This window comes from Canis aureus, chromosome 11 (genome assembly GCF_053574225.1).
Source record: "Canis aureus isolate CA01 chromosome 11, VMU_Caureus_v.1.0, whole genome shotgun sequence".
Classification (NCBI taxonomy): domain Eukaryota; kingdom Metazoa; phylum Chordata; class Mammalia; order Carnivora; family Canidae; genus Canis; species Canis aureus.
The window spans coordinates 19,238,872-19,256,495 of NC_135621.1; the positions used below are offsets into that span (position 1 = coordinate 19,238,872).

Sequence of the window (17,624 nt, forward strand, 5' to 3'; positions counted from 1 at the left end):
CAAGTTTGCAATCTTTGTTATAGTGTTTCACCAGGTGGTCCCTGGATCAGTAGCATCAGCATCACGTGCAACCTTAATAGAAATGCAAGTTCCCAGGCCTCACTTCATCTCTCCTGAATCAGAATCTCTAGGGCTGAGGCCCAGGAATCATGTTTTAATAAATCCCCTGGGTGGTACTGATGTGTGCTGAAGTTTGAGAACCATTCTTTTGGAGCCTGGAAGTTGATAGCACAGTTTTTATCTGGGGAGAGCTGTAAAGACAAAAGTTCATTGAATACCCTCCTGTAGATTTATCAAGTGCGTGTATCAAAAATACCAGATGTATATTGTTGCAGATACAGATGACTGTTTATGTATATATAGATTTTTGCCAGCATCAGAATATACAATGATTAAATCACATTTTGTTCTTTCTTTCCTTCTTCTTCTCCTTCCTTGCCCCTCTGCTCCTCCATCACAAATGAATAGTAACTCTGCCACATTTTGACTTTACTAGAACACATCTTAGATTTTATTTACTGATGATTAAAAGATATGTTTGTTGCTAAATTGAGTTCTATTTGTTAGAACTTCCATCTCTAGTTATCTTTTGAGAGTGAAGTTTAACTTATATGGTTTTATGTAAACCTGGCCTCCTAATAGCTGACCAGGTTGTTCACATTTTAAAGGCCAAGTATACCAATATTTTCCTCCATTCTCAAGTGTTGAGATGATTGCTATCCTGATGATTGTTCTGAAAATGCTCCTTTTTGTGTTATCCATAAGCACAATTTATTCATTTAAAAGTCCTGAATATCTGGCTAATCAAATTAATCATGCATTACATATAGCTAATTTCCTTACATTGTAAAATACACAGAAAACTTTTTATAAAAAGTAAAGCTTTTTATGATAGGAAAATTTCATATATGTCTTGTATAATGAAGTGCTAAAAGTGTCCTTTCGAGTATTTATAATGCTGAGATTGAGAAGTTTGGTATAATATGATTTAAAGTAATGGATAATGGTATTTCTCTGACTTATTTCACTTAACACAATAATCTCTAGCTCCATCTATGTGATTTTGCTCATTCGTGGAATTTAAGAAACAAAACAGAGGTGCCTCCCTGGCTCAGAGGAGCATGTGACTCTTGATCTCACGGTCGTGAGTTCGAGCTCCAAATTGGATATAGAGATTATTTAAATAGGTCAACTGAGTAACAGCAACTGCGCGCCCAGGAGAGTGCGCCGAGCTCCCTAAGGGCTGCAGCGCACGGCGGGACCCGGCGGGACCCGGCGGGACCCGGAGCAGCTGAAGGGGCTCGGGCGGCGGCTCCGCGGAGGGGACTGCGCGGCCCCGGGAGCAGCCCGGAGGGGCTCGGGGGCGGCTCCGCGGAGGGGGCTGCGCGGCCCCGGGAGCAGCTCGGAGGGGCTCGGGCAGAGGAAGAGGCTCCGTGCAGAGGGGCCTGCGCGGTTCCAGGAGCAGCTCGGAGGGGCTCGGGCGGCGGCTCCGCGGAGGGGGCTGCGCGGCCCGGGAGCGCGAATCCACCAGCGCAGGCTCCGGAGCACAGGGCGCCGGGACACAGCCCAGGATCCCGCCTCCCCCGGGACAGGCAGAGGCCAGGAGGGCCCAGGACCTCAAGGACGCTCCTGCCCCAGCTGAGCAGAGCAGCGGCCCCGCCCCGGAGCCTCCAGGCTCTGCAGACGCAGTTCCTGCCGGAGCTGAATCCAGGTTTCCAGAGCTGCCCCGCCACTGGGGCTGTTCCTCCTGCGGCCTCAGGGGGTAAACAACCCCCACTGAGCCCTGCACCAGGCAGGGGCACAGCAGCTCCCCCAACTGCTAACACCTGAAAATCAGCACAACAGGCCCCTCCCCCAGAAGATCAGATAGACGGACAACTTCCAGGAGAAGCCAAGGGACTTAAAGAACACAGAATCAGAAGATACTCCCCGGTGGTTCTTCTTTTTTTTTTTTTTTTTTTGTTTTGCTTTTTGATTTGTTTCCTTCCCCCACCACCTTTTTTTCTCCTTTCTTTTCTTTCTCTTTTTCTTCTCTCTCTTTTTTTTTTTTTTCGTTTTTTTTCTTCCCTTTTTTTCTCTCTTTCTCTTTTCTTTCCTTCTTTCTTTCCTCTCTTTTTCTCTTATTCCCAATACAACTTGCTTTTGGCCACTCTGCACTGAGCAAAATGACTAGAAGGAAAACCTCACCTCAAAAGAAAGAATCAGAAACAGTCCTCTCTCCCACAGAGTTACAAAATATGGATTACAATTCAATGTCAGAAAGCCAATTCAGAAGCACTATTATACAGCTACTGGTGGCTCTAGAAAAAAGTATAAAAGACTCAAGAGACTTCAAGACTGCAGAATTTAGAGCTAATCAGGCAGAAATTAAAATCAATTGAATGAGATGCAATCCAAACTAGAAGTCCTAACGACGAGGGTTAACGAGGTGGAAGAACGAGTGAGTGACCTAGAAGACAAATTGATAGCAAAGAGGGAAACTGAGGAAAAAAGAGACAAACAATTAAAAGACCATGAAGATAGATTAAGGGAAAAAAACGACAGCCTGAGGAAGAAAAACCTACGTTTAATTGGGGTTCCCGAGGGCGCCGAAAGGGACAGAGGGCCAGAATATGTATTTGAACAAATTCTAGCTGAAAACTTTCCTAATCTGGGAAGGGAAACAGGCATTCAGATCCAGGAAATAGAGAGATCCCCCCCTAAAATCAATAAAAACCGTTCAACACCTCGACATTTAATTGTGAAGCTTGCAAATTCCAAAGATAAAGAGAAGATCCTTAAAGCAGCAAGAGACAAGAAATCCCTGACTTTTATGGGGAGGAGTATTAGGGTAACAGCAGACCTCTCCACAGAGACCTGGCAGGCCAGAAAGGGCTGGCAGGATATATTCAGGGTCCTAAATGAGAAGAACATGCAACCAAGAATACTTTATCCAGCAAGGCTCTCATTCAAAATGGAAGGAGAGATAAAGAGCTTCCAAGACAGGCAGCAACTAAAAGAATATGTGATCTCCAAACCAGCTCTGCAAGAAATTTTAAGGGGGCCTCTTAAAATTCCCCTTTAAGAAGAAGTTCAGTGGAACAGTCCACAAAAACAAAGACTGAATAGATATCATGATGACACTAAACTCATATCTCTCAATAGTAACTCTGAATGTGAACGGGCTTAATGACCCCATCAAAAGGCGCAGGGTTTCAGACTGGATAAAAAAGCAGGACCCATCTATTTGCTGTCTACAAGAGACTCATTTTAGACAGAAGGACACCTACAGCCTGAAAATAAAAGGTTGGAGAACCATTTACCATTCGAATGGTCCTCAAAAGAAAGCAGGGGTAGCCATCCTTATATCAGATAAACTAAAATTTACCCCAAAGACTGTAGTGAGAGATGAAGAGGGACACTATATCATACTTAAAGGATCTATTCAACAAGAGGACTTAACAATCCTCAATATATATGCTCCGAATGTGGGAGCTGCCAAATATATAAATCCATTATTAACCAAAGTGAAGAAATACTTAGATAATAATACACTTATACTTGGTGACTTCAATCTAGCTCTTTCTATACTCGATAGGTCTTCTAAGCAAAACATCTCTAAAGAAACGAGAGCTTTAAATGATACACTGGACCAGATGGATTTCACAGATATCTACAGAACTTTACATCCAAACTCAACTGAATACACATTCTTCTCAAGCGCACATGGAACTTTCTCCAGAATAGACCACATACTGGGTCACAAATCGGGTCTTAACCGATACCAAAAGATTGGGATTGTCCCCTGCATATTCTCGGACCATAATGCCTTGAAATTAGAACTAAATCACAACAAGAAGTTTGGAAGGACCTCAAACACGTGGAGGTTAAGGACCATCCTGCTAAAAGATAAAAGGGTCAACCAGGAAATTAAGGAAGAATTAAAAAGATTCATGGAAACTAATGAGAATGAAGATACAACCGTTCAAAATCTTTGGGATGCAGCAAAAGCAGTCCTAAGGGGGAAATACATCGCAATACAAGCATCCATTCAAAAACTGGAAAGAACTCAAATACAAAAGCTAACCTTACACATAAAGGAGCTAGAGAAAAAACAGCAAATAGATCCTACACCCAAGAGAAGAAGGGGGTTAATAAAGATTCGAGCAGAACTCAACGAAATCGAGACCAGAAGAACTGTGGAACAGATCAACAGAACCAGGAGTTGGTTCTTTGAAAGAATTAATAAGATAGATAAACCATTAGCCAGCCTTATTAAAAAGAAGAGAGAGAAGACGCAAATTAATAAAATCATGAATGAGAAAGGAGAGATCACTACCAACACCAAGGAAATACAAACGATTTTAAAAACATATTATGAACAGCTATACGCCAATAAATTAGGCAATCTAGAAGAAATGGACGCATTCCTGGAAAGCCACAAACTACCAAAACTGGAACAGGAAGAAATAGAAAACCTGAACAGGCCAATAACCAGGGAGGAAATTGAAGCAGTCATCAAAAACCTCCCAAGACACAAGAGTCCAGGGCCAGATGGCTTCCCAGGAGAATTTTATCAAACGTTTAAAGAAGAAATCATATCTATTCTCCTAAAGCTGTTTGGAAAGATAGAAAGAGATGGAGTACTTCCAAATTCGTTCAATGAAGCCAGCATCACCTTAATTCCAAAGCCAGACAAAGACCCCGCCAAAAAGGAGAATTACAGACCAATATCCCTGATGAACATGGATGCAAAAATTCTCAACAAGATACTGGCCAATAGGATCCAATACTACATTAAGAAAATTATTCACCATGACCAAGTAGGATTTATCCCTGGGACACAAGGCTGGTTCAACACCCGTAAAACAATCAATGTGATTCATCATATCAGCAAGAGAAAAACCAAGAACCATATGATCCTCTCATTGGATGCAGAGAAAGCATTTGACAAAATACAGCATCCATTCCTGATCAAAACTCTTCAGAGTGTAGGGATAGAGGGAACATTCCTCGACATCTTAAAAGCCATCTATGAAAACCCCACAGCAAATATCATTCTCAATGGGGAAGCACTGGGAGCCTTTCCCCTAAGATCAGGAACAAGACAGGGATGTCCACTCTCACCACTGCTATTCAACATAGTACTGGAAGTCCTAGCCTCAGCAATCAGACAACAAAAAGACATTAAAGGCATTCAAATTGGCAAAGAAGAAGTCAAACTCTCCCTCTTCGCCGATGACATGATACTCTACATAGAAAACCCAAAAGTCTCCACCCCAAGATTGCTAGAACTCATACAGCAATTCGGTAGCGTGGCAGGATACAAAATCAATGCCCAGAAGTCAGTGGCATTTCTATACACTAACAATGAGACTGAAGAAAGAGAAATTAAGGAGTCAATCCCATTTACAATTGCACCCAAAAGCATAAGATACCTAGGAATAAACCTCACCAAAGATGTAAAGGATCTATACCCTCAAAACTATAGAACACTTCTGAAAGAAATTGAGGAAGACACAAAGAGATGGAAAAATATTCCATGCTCATGGATTGGCAGAATTAATATTGTGAAAATGTCAATGTTACCCAGGGCAATATACACGTTTAATGCAATCCCTATCAAAATACCATGGACTTTCTTCAGAGAGTTATGACAAATTATTGTAAGATTTCTGTGGAATCAGAAGAAACCCCGAATAGCCAGGGGAATTTTAAAAAAGAAAACTATAGCTGGGGGCATCACATTGCCAGATTTCAGGTTGTACTACAAAGCTGTGGTCATCAAGACAGTGTGGTACTGGCACAAAAACAGACACATAGATCAGTGGAACAGAATAGAGAACCCAGAAGTGGACCCTGAACTTTATGGTCAACTAATATTCGATAAAGGAGGAAAGACTATCCATTGGAAGAAAGACAGTCTCTTCAATAAATGGTGCTGGGAAAATTGGACATCCACATGCAGAAGAATGAAACTAGACCACTCTCTTTCACCATACACAAAGATAAACTCAAAATGGATGAAAGATCTAAATGTGAGACAAGATTCCATCAAAATCCTAGAGAAGAACACAGGCAACACCCTTTTTGAACTCGGCCATAGTAACTTCTTGCAAGATACATCCACGAAGGCAAAAGAAACAAAAGCAAAAAGGAACTATTGGGACTTCATCAAGATAAGAAGCTTTTGCACAGCAAAGGATACAGTCAACAAAACTAAAAGACAACCTACAGAATGGGAGAAGATATTTGCAAATGACATATCAGATAAAGGGCTAGTTTCCAAGATCTATAAAGAACTTATTAAACTCAACACCAAAGAAACAAACAATCCAATCATGAAATGGGCAAAAGACATGAACAGAAATCTCACAGAGGAAGACATAGACATGGCCAACATGCATATGAGAAAATGCTCTGCATCACTTGCCATCAGGGAAATACAAATCAAAACTACAATGAGATACCACCTCACACCAGTGAGAATGGGGAAAATTAACAAGGCAGGAAACAACAAATGTTGGAGAGGATGCGGAGAAAAGGGAACCCTCTTACACTGTTGGTGGGAATGTGAACTGGTGCAGCCACTCTGGAAAACTGTGTGGAGGTTCCTCAAACAGTTAAAAATAGACCTGCCCTACGACCCAGCAATTGCACTGTTGGGGATTTACCCCAAAGATACAAATGCAATGAAACGCCGGGACACCTGCACCCCGATGTTTCTAGCAGCAATGGCCACGGTAGCCAAACTGTGGAAGGAGCCTCGGTGTCCAACGAAATATGAATGGATAAAGAAGATGTGGTTTATGTATACAATGGAATATTACTCAGCTATTAGAAATGACAAATACCCACCATTTGCTTCAACGTGGATGGAACTGGAGGGTATTATGCTGAGTGAAGTAAGTCAGTCGGAGAAGGACAAACATTATATGTTCTCATTCATTTGGGGAATATAAATAATAGTGAAAGGGAATATAAGGGAAGGGAGAAGAAATGTGTGGGAAATATCAGAAAGGGAGACAGAACGTAAAGACTGCTAACTCTGGGAAACGAACTAGGGGTGGTAGAAGGGGAGGAGGGCGGGGGGTGGGAGTGAATGGGTGACGGGCACTGGGTGTTATTCTGTATGTTAGTAAATTGAATACCAATAAAAAATAAATAAATTAATTAAAAAAAAATAAATAGGTCAACTTAAAAATCAAAGGGGAAAAAAAAGAGACAAACCAAGAAACAGATTCTTTAGTCTAGAGAACTGATTGACACCAGAGGGGAGGGGGTTCGGGCATGGGTTAAGTAGATGATGGGGATGAAGCAGTGCACTAGTGATGAGCACTGGGTAATATATGGAAGTGTTGAATCACTGTGTTGCACACCTGAAACTAATACTACATTGTATGTAAACTAACTGGAATTTAAATAGAAACTTAAAAGTAATGGATAATGAATTAATAAAAAATGGACCAAATTATATTTATACATAATATTAATGAAAACATGCTTATATCCACCAGGTAAACCAGACTTGAATACAACATTGCCAATCAGACAAACCACATCAATTTTCAAACAACCAGTAACCAAAGTCACAACTCACCCTAGTAATAAAGTGAAATCAGACCCACAACGAATGAATGAGCAGCCACGTCAGGTAAGGATCTAATTGGTTCTCCAATCCTATTTGTCAGAAAATTCTATTTTTCCCAGACATAGTTCAAGTAAACTGGTTAAAATGGAAGATATTTGGAAAGAAAATTGTTTTATGTTCCAGGCTGTTACATGAATTCTGGAGAATAACTGTAATATAATATTTAGGTAAAATGTTTTTTAAAAGTTACTGGATTGAATCTAAATATTATGGACTACATTTTTATGCCTTTGTGTGGTAATATACATCAGATTTGCTTTTGCTAATATTAGTTTTTTTTTAAGATTATCTTTCCAGAGGATAATATTTCCTAAGGGGATGAAGCATGCAGTTTGTTATGCTTAGTTTAGAAAAATATTTTCTATTACATAAAAACTACTTTTGTTCTGATTTCTTATTGTATGAAAGCTGTCCCTCCCCTTTTGAAAAACAGAATTAAATAAACTTTGTCAATATGGTATATTGCCCTGTGACTTCTTTTTGCATAAATTGAGTTTATATTTCTCTTTCTTATTGCTTCAAGCTGTATTACACCAGAATCTGTTCTTAGAAAAAAAAGTATTATCTGAGAGGCCTCCCTGCAGCTTAATAATGTCACATAGCAAAAAAATAATAATAATAATAATGTCACATAGCCAGAGGAGGGAGACTTGACAAAATGTTTACCTTTCCAATTAACCTTGCTTATTCACTCCCTAGTTGTGATCCAAAAGTTTAGGCACTTTGGAAATTTTTAGTAGCAATTGGGGTGAGGGAGTGGAGGGAGAAACATCTGTGCCTATTTTTTCTCTCCTTTCTCTGCCTCCTCCCGCTTACAGATTAGAAATGCTGATTTACCTACTACGACGGTCAGTTATATTTTGCTCTCATATTCTGCATTTAGATGCCTCACTCCACCTTTTCATTTGAATTTTGTTTTCCACTAGTCCCTCAAGTGTGTCATCTCCAGTCTTCATAAAAGATTGGGCCAAAACTTTCAGACAGTTGCTCTAGAAAAAGCTACATAAAGAAATTCAGTTCCCACATCCTCTGTAGTGTTTTTTGCTCTTCAGGTGAGCCAGGAAAACAGAAGATATTTGGAACCACATTGGATCAGCATCTTGTTAGAGATGTCTCAAGATATGAAGTTCTAAACTTGCTTTACTGTTGGTCCCCCAAGAGATTCAACAGGGGCCATGTAAGTGGATCACATCCAGTATAAAATATGCGTACCTGTATGTGCCTTTAGGCTCTTGTCACCACTTAGGTTTTCTCTGAGCCAGTCAGCTTTCTGTACCAGGCTTTCCCCTTCTGTTTTACTACTGTAACCAGTGATAGTCACCAAACCGCTGGTGGTTTTTGAATATTCATTACAACAGGGAAGGAATTCCGCCATTCTGATCTCTGTCCACCTGACTGTAGCCATTCTCTGATTGTATTCTCTCTTAGATACTGTCTAAAGTCTTGAACATCTCGTCCTTTGGCTTTTTGGTGATTTTTAAATCATTTCCTTGTACAGGTTTTTATCAGTTGAAAATTTTCAAAGCATGTAATTGGGTAAGACAGTTTGCCTCAAAAACGCCCAAAAGATAAAGAAAGTGGAATAACTACTAATAACAGTTCCAAACTGGAAACTGAAGTTCTTATTGAGAATAAGTAGTAGGAGGAGCAAGATGGCGGAAGAGTAGGGTCTCCAAATCACCTGTCTCCACCAAACTACCTAGAAAACCTTCAAATTATCCTGAAAATCTATGAATTCGGCCTGAGATTTAAAGAGAGACCAGCTGGAATGCAACAGTGAGAAGAGTTTGCGCTTCTATCAAGGTAGGAAGACGGGGAAAAAGAAATAAAGAAACAAAGGCCTCCAAGGGGGAGGGGCCCCCGCGAGGAGCCGGGCTGAGGCCGGGGCCAGTGTCCCCAGGACAGGAGAGCCCCGTCCCGGAGGAGCAGGAGCTGCACCGACCTTCCCGGGCGGAAAGGGGCTCGCGGGGAGTTGGAGCAGGACAAGGAGGGAGCAGATGCCCTCGGGCTCCCCGGGACAGTAACAGCAACTGCGCGCCCAGGAGAGTGCGCCGAGCTCCCTAAGGGCTGCAGCGCGCACGGCGGGACCGGAGCAGCTCGGGGGCCTCGGACGGCGGCTCCGCGGAGGGGGTTGCGCGGCCCGGGAGCGCGAATCCACCAGCGCAGGCTCCGGAGCACAGGGCGCCGGGACACAGCCCAGGATCCGGCCTCCTCCGGGACAGGCAGAGACCGGGAGGGCCCAGGACAGCAAGGACGCTCCTGCCCCGAGCTGAGCAGATCAGCGGCCCCGCCCCGGAGCCTCCAGGCCCTGCAGACTGAGTTCCTGCCGGAGCTGAATCCAGGTTTCCAGAGCTGCCCCGCCACTGGGGCTGTTCCTCCTGCGGCCTCACGGGGTAAATTAAACAACCACCACTGAGCCCTGCACCAGGCAGGGGCACAGCAGCTCCCCCAACTGCTAACACCTGAAAATCAGCACATCAGGCCCCTCCCCCAGAACACCAGCTAGACTGACAACTTCCAGGAGAAGCCAAGGGACTTAAAGAACACAGAATCAGAAGATACTCCCCTGTGGTTCTTTTTTTTTTTTTTTTTTTTTTTTGGTTTTTTTTGTTTGTTTGTTTGTTTTTTTGTTTTTTTGTTTTGTTTTGTTTTGTTTTGTTTTGCTTTTTGATTTGTTTCCTTCCACCACCACCCCTTTTTTTTCTCCTTTCTTTTTCTTTCTCTTTTTCTTTTTTTTTCTTCTTTCGTTTTTTTTCTCAACCCTTTTTTTTCTCTTTCTCTTTTCTTTCCTTCTTTCTCTCCTCTCTTTTTCTCTTTTTCCTAATACAACTTGCTTTTGGCCACTCTGCACTGAGGAAAATGACTAGAAGGAAAACCTCACCTCAAAAGAAAGAATCAGAAACAGTCCTCTCTCCTACACAGTTACAAAATCTGGATTACAATTCAATGTCAGAAAGCCAATTCAGAAGCACTATTATACAGCTACTGGTGGCTCTAGAAAAAAGCATAAAGGACTCAAGAGACTTCATGACTGCAGAATTTAGAGCTAATCAGGCAGAAATTAAAAATCAATTGAATGAGATGCAATCCAAACTAGAAGTCCTAACGACGAGGGTTAACGAGGTGGAAGAACGAGTGAGTGACATAGAAGACAAATTGATAGCAAAGAGGGAAACTGAGGAAAAAAGAGACAAACAATTAAAAGACCATGAAGATAGATTAAGGGAAATAAACGACAGCCTGAGGAAGAAAAACCTATGTTTAATTGGGGTTCCTGAGGGCGCCGAAAGGGACAGAGAGCCAGAATATGTATTTGAACAAATCATACTTGAAAACTTTCCTAATCTGGGAAGGGAAACAGGCATTCAGATACAGAAAACAGAGACATCCCCCCTAAAATCAATAAACACCTTTCAACACCTCGACATTTAATTGTGAAGCTTGCAAATTCCAAAGATAAGGAGAAGATCCTTAAAGCAGCAAGAGACAAGAAATCCCTGACTTTTATGGGGAGGAGTATTAGGGTAACAGCAGACCTCTCCACAGAGACCTGGCAGGCCAGAAAGGGCTGGCAGGATATATTCAGGGTCCTAAATGAGAAGAACATGCAACCAAGAATACTTTATCCAGCAAGGCTCTCATTCAAAATGGAAGGAGAGATAAAGAGCTTCCAAGACAGGCAGCAACTAAAAGAATATGTGACCTCCAAACCAGCTCTGCAAGAAATTTTAAGGGGGACTCTTAAAATTCCCCTTTAAGAAGAAGTTCAGTGGAACAGTCCACAAAAACAAGGACTGAATAGATATCATGATGACACTAAACTCATATCTCTCAATAGTAACTCTGAATGTGAACGGGCTTAATGACCCCATCAAAAGGCGCAGGGTTTCAGACTGGATAAAAAAGCAGGACCCATCTATTTGCTGTCTACAAGAGACTCATTTTAGACAGAAGGACACCTACAGCCTGAAAATAAAAGGTTGGAGAACCATTTACCATTCGAATGGTCCTCAAAAGAAAGCAGGGGTAGCCATCCTTATATCAGATAAACTAAAATTTACCCCAAAGACTGTAGTGAGAGATGAAGAGGGACACTATATCATACTTAAAAGATCTATTCAACAAGAGGACTTAACAATCCTCAATATATATGCCCCGAATGTGGGAGCTGACAAATATATCAATCAATTATTAACCAAAGTGAAGAAATACTTAGATAATAATACACTTCTACTTGGTGACTTCAATCTAGCTCTTTCTATACTCGATAGGTCTTCTAAGCACAACATCTCCAAAGAAACGAGAGCTTTAAATGATACACTGGACCAGATGGATTTCACAGATATCTACAGAACTTTACATCCAAACTCAACTGAATACACATTCTTCTCAAGCGCACATGGAACTTTCTCCAGAATAGACCACATATTGGGACACAAATCGGGTCTGAACCGATACCAAAAGATTGGGATTGTCCCCTGCATATTCTCAGACCATAATGCCTTGAAATTAGAACTAAATCACAACAAGAAGTTTGGAAGGACCTCAAACACGTGGAGGTTAAGGACCATCCTGCTAAAAGATAAAAGGGTCAACCAGGAAATTAAGGAAGAATTAAAAAGATTCATGGAAACTAATGAGAATGAAGATACAACCATCCAAAATCTTTGGGATGCAGCAAAAGCAGTCCTAAGGGGGAAATACATCGCAATACAAGCATCCATTCAAAAACTGGAAAGAACTCAAATACAAAAGCTAACCTTACACATAAAGGAGCTAGAGAAAAAACAGCAAATAGATCCTACACCCAAGAGAAGAAGGGAGTTAATAAAGATTCGAGCAGAACTCAATGAAATCGAGACCAGAAGAACTGTGGAACAGATCAACAGAACCAGGAGTTGGTTCTTTGAAAGAATTAATAAGATAGATAAACCATTAGCCAGCCTTATTAAAAAGAAGAGAGAGAAGACTCAAATTAATAAAATCATGAATGAGAAAGGAGAGATCACTACCAACACCAAGGAAATACAAACGATTTTAAAAACATATTATGAACAGCTATACGCCAATAAATTAGGCAATCTAGGAGAAATGGACACATTCCTGGAAAGCCACAAACTACCAAAACTGGAACAGGAAGAAATAGAAAACCTGAACAGGCCAATAACCAGGGAGGAAATTGAAGCAGTCATCAAAAACCTCCCAAGACACAAGAGTCCAGGGCCAGATGGATTCCCAGGGGAATTTTATCAAACGTTTAAAGAAGAAACCATACCTATTCTCCTAAAGCTGTTTGGAAAGATAGAAAGAGATGGAGTACTTCCAAATTCGTTCAATGAAGCCAGCATCACCTTAATTCCAAAGCCAGACAAAGACCCCACCAAAAAGGGGAATTACAGACCAATATCCCTGATGAACATGGATGCAAAAATTCTCAACAAGATACTGGCCAATAGGATCCAACAGTACATTAAGAAAATTATTCACCATGACCAAGTAGGATTTATCCCTGGGACACAAGGCTGGTTCAACACCCGTAAAACAATCAATGTGATTCATCATATCAGCAAGAGAAAAACCAAGAACCATATGATCCTCTCATTGGATGCAGAGAAAGCATTTGACAAAATACAGCATCCATTCCTGATCAAAACTCTTCAGAGTGTAGGGATAGAGGGAACATTCCTCGACATCCTAAAAGCCATCTATGAAAAGCCCACAGCAAATATCATTCTCAATGGGGAAGCACTAGGAGCCTTTCCCCTAAGATCAGGAACAAGACAGGGATGTCCACTCTCACCACTGCTGTCCAACATATACTGGAAGTCCTAGCCTCAGCAATCAGACAACAAAAAGACATTAAAGGCATTCAAATTGGCAAAGAAGAAGTCAAACTCTCCCTCTTCGCCGATGGCATGATACTCTACATAGAAAACCCAAAAGTCTCCACCCCAATATTGCTAGAACTCATACAGCAATTCGGTAGCGTGGCAGGATACAAAATCAATGCCCAGAAGTCAGTGGCATTTCTATACACTAACAATGAGACTGAAGAAAGAGAAATTAAGGAGTCAATCCCATTTACAATTGCACCCAAAAGCATAAGATACCTAGGAATAAACCTAACCAAAGATGTAAAGGATCTATACCCTCAAAACTATAGAACACTTCTGAAAGAAATTGAGGAAGACACAAAGAGATGGAAAAATATTCCATGCTCATGGATTGGCAGAATTAATATTGTGAAAATGTCAATGTTACCCAGGGCAATATACACGTTTAATGCAATCCCTATCAAAATACCATGGACTTTCTTCAGAGAGTTAGAACAAATTATTGTAAGATTTGTGTGGAATCAGAAAAGACCCCGAATAGCCAGGGGAATTTTAAAAAAGAAAACCATATCTGGGGGCATCACAATGCCAGATTTCAGGTTGTACTACAAAGCTGTGGTCATCAAGACAGTGTGGTACTGGCACAAAAACAGACACATAGATCAGTGGAACAGAATAGAGAATCCAGAAGTGGACCCTGAACTTTATGGGCAACTAATATTCGATAAAGGAGGAAAGGCTATCCATTGGAAGAAAGACAGTCTCTTCAATAAATGGTGCTGGGAAAATTGGACATCCACATGCAGAAGAATGAAACTAGACCACTCTCTTTCACCATACACAAAGATAAACTCAAAATGGATGAAAGATCTAAATGTGAGACAAGATTCCATCAAAATCCTAGAGAAGAACACAGGCAACACCCTTTTTGAACTCGGCCATAGTAACTTCTTGCAAGATACATCCACGAAGGCAAAAGAAACAAAAGCAAAAACGAACTATTGGGACTTCATCAAGATAAGCTTTTGCACAGCAAAGGATACAGTCAACAAAACTAAAAGACAACCTACAGAATGGGAGAAGATATTTGCAAATGACATATCAGATAAAGGGCTAGTTTCCAAGATCTATAAAGAACTTCTTAAACTCAACAGCAAAGAAACAAACAATCCAATCATGAAATGGGCAAAAGACATGAACAGAAATCTCACAGAGGAAGACATAGACATGGCCAACATGCATATGAGAAAATGTTCTGCATCACTTGCCATCAGGGAAATACAAATCAAAACTACAATGAGATACCACCTCACACCAGTGAGAATGGGGAAAATTAACAAGGCAGGAAACAACAAATGTTGGAGAGGATGCGGAGAAAAGGGAACCCTCTTACACTGTTGGTGGGAATGTGAACTGGTGCAGCCACTGTGGAAAACTGTGTGGAGGTTCCTCAAACAGTTAAAAATAGACCTGCCCTACGACCCAGCAATTGCACTGTTGGGGATTTACCCCAAAGATACAAATGCAATGAAACGCCGGGACACCTGCACCCCGATGTTTCTAGCAGCAATGGCCACGATAGCCAAACTGTGGAAGGAGCCTCGGTGTCCAACGAAAGATGAATGGATAAAGAAGATGTGGTTTATGTATACAATGGAATATTACTCAGCTATTAGAAATGACAAATACCCACCATTTGCTTCAACGTGGATGGAACTGGAGGGTATTATGCTGAGTGAAGTAAGTCAGTCGGAGAAGGACAAACATTATATGTTCTAATTCATTTGGGGAATATAAATAATAGTGAAAGGGAATATAAGGGAAGGGAGAAGAAATGTGTGGGGAATATCAGAAAGGGAGACAGAACGTAAAGACTGCTAACTCTGGGAAACGAACTAGGGGTGGTAGAAGGGGAGGAGGGCGGGGGGTGGGAGTGAATGGGTGACGGGCACTGGGTGTTATTCTGTATGTTAGTAAATTGAACACCAATAAAAAATAAATTAAAAAAATAAAAATAAAATAAAAAAAATAAAATTAAATTAAAAAAAGAGAATAAGTAGTAGATGGATTTTATCCTCAACTTTTCTTTGCCAAATCATTCTCAATATACTCTATCTATAAACACACGTATTTTACAGGCCAATTGAGTGGCAAATTATGGTGATTTAATGGGTAACTTAATTGTTTTCTGTACCTAAGTTCTGTCACAGATTTTAACAACTGTACTAACTGTATTTGCTGGGTATTTACCTGGCTCTAGAGAACGCTGGTAATAGAGTTTCAAAGCTGAAGTAATCAGTCAGTTGTTTCTTATTCACTGATACATTGAGTCGTTTTATATTTTCCTTCTTTTATTAAAGTTTGTGGCATTGTGCTCAGATGAAAACAGTATGTCAGAAAAGCTAAATCCCTTCCCTCCCCACCTGCACCCAGTCTTATGTCATTTTAACCCAGATCTTTTGAGGATTTTATCTTCCATTTAGCTTGCATAGACAGGAAGTGTTAAAAATATTTAGGAGGTCAGCTCTCCAAATGTTTGAACTGTTTTCCCCTTATCCTCATGTCACCTGACAGTTTTGGCTGTTTTTCATTACAACAAGGCATTAGTTGTCATTCCCCTGTCTTTACCTTCAACATAAGAATTGAGGTAATATTTGGCTACTGTCCCACTAACAGGATTTCAAAATAAAGGACGGGGCATTGGGAAACTGTAGGAAAATAGCAGAGACAACTTTTATATTAATGTTTTAAAAAAAACAATATGTCATTCTGATTATTCCAGTATAGATTCAGGTTTTTAAGTAAAGGAAAGATGTTGATTCAAAGTATATTTTGACAGATATGTGCTAATCAACTGTTGTTGTTGAGGAGATAGTTGACCAAAAAAAATGACAAATATAATTCTTGCAACTGTGCTTTTACAAAGTCTCGTTGAACTAGATTGGCAGTATAAATTGCCAGATATTCCATTGGGAGAAGTTATTTTGATCATTCAGAAAAAAAAAAACTAGACAAAGAGGTTGTCATTTTTGAGACTCCTGTAGATACAAATATTTTTATTCCTTCATGCCACAGTCTTTTAAGAAGGTACTCGAGCTAGTGGTATTATAATTATTTTTAGAGGGTTGAATTTTGAGACCTAGAACTAGGATTAGATTTTTGGATTTTAACTAGGTTCAACCTTGAATAGGATAGGTTGAAGTGATTAACTTAGATGTGAAGCTATCATAGAAATTAAGAATTCTGTCTTATATAACAAACATCTTATGCTTGCATCATAATATGGCAGTTTGATTTGAATTCTATAAATTAGATGACATATAAATTTCTAATGTATTGATTACTTGAAAAAATGCCTTAGCTTTAAAATTGCAAATTAGGGGAGAGGGAGAGGGGCAAGATGGCAGAAGAGTAGGGTCCCCAAATCAACTGTCCCCACCAAGTTACCTAGATAACCTTCAAATCATCCTGAAAATCTACGAATTCGGCCTGAGATTTCAAGAGAGAATAGCTGGAATGCTGCAGTGAGAAGAGTTCACGCTTCTATCAAGGTAGGAAGACGGGGGAAAAAGAAATAAAGAAACAAAAGGCATCCAAGGGGGAGGGGCCCCGCGAGGAGCTGGGCTGAGGCCAGGGCGAGTATCCCCAGGACAGGAAAGCCCCGACCTGGAGAAGCAGGAGCTTCACCAATCTTTCCCGGTGGAAAGGCGCTCGCAGGGAGTTAGAGCAGGACCCCAGGAGGGCGGGGATGCCCTCCGGCTCCCTGGGACACTAACAGAGCAACTGCGCACGGGGAGAGTGCGCCGAGGTCCCTAAAGGACTGACGCACGTGCACACATTGACCCGGGAGCAGCTCAGAGGGACTCGGGCGGTGGCTCTGCAGAGAGGGCCTGCACGGCTGGGAGCACGAATCCAACAGCGCAGGCCCTGGAGCACAGGGCGCCGGGGACACAGCCCAGGATCCGGCCTCCCCCTGGGACAGGCAGAGGCCATGAGGGCCCAGGACAGCGAGGACGCTCCTGCCTCGAGCTGAGCAGATCAGCAACCCGCCCCCGGAGCATCCAGGCCACTGCAGACAGAGAGCTCTGTAGTTACTGAGGGAGCTGAAGCCAGGGCTCCAGAGCTGGCCGCCGCCACTGTGGTTGTTCCTCCTGGGGCCT

General features: G+C 41.4%; 2 long non-coding RNA genes across 6 annotated transcripts in view; one reads left to right on the top strand and one right to left on the bottom strand.

The window, feature by feature from the left end:
* The window catches only part of LOC144323460 (uncharacterized), a 54,822-nt gene that overhangs the window by 14,299 nt on the left and 22,899 nt on the right, over window positions 1-17,624 (bottom strand). The window lies entirely within an intron of this gene.
* The window catches only part of LOC144323461 (uncharacterized), a 35,915-nt gene that overhangs the window by 1,150 nt on the left and 17,141 nt on the right, over window positions 1-17,624 (top strand). Inside the window, exons 2-3 of one of the 3 annotated variants that reach the window (XR_013388894.1) lie at window positions 7,497-7,633; window positions 8,683-8,807. This is a non-coding gene — a long non-coding RNA (uncharacterized LOC144323461). Of the gene's footprint in view, window positions 1-7,496; window positions 7,634-8,665; window positions 9,259-17,624 lie in introns of those variants that run through there. The other 2 variants (XR_013388895.1, XR_013388893.1) reach the window with 2 other exon arrangements.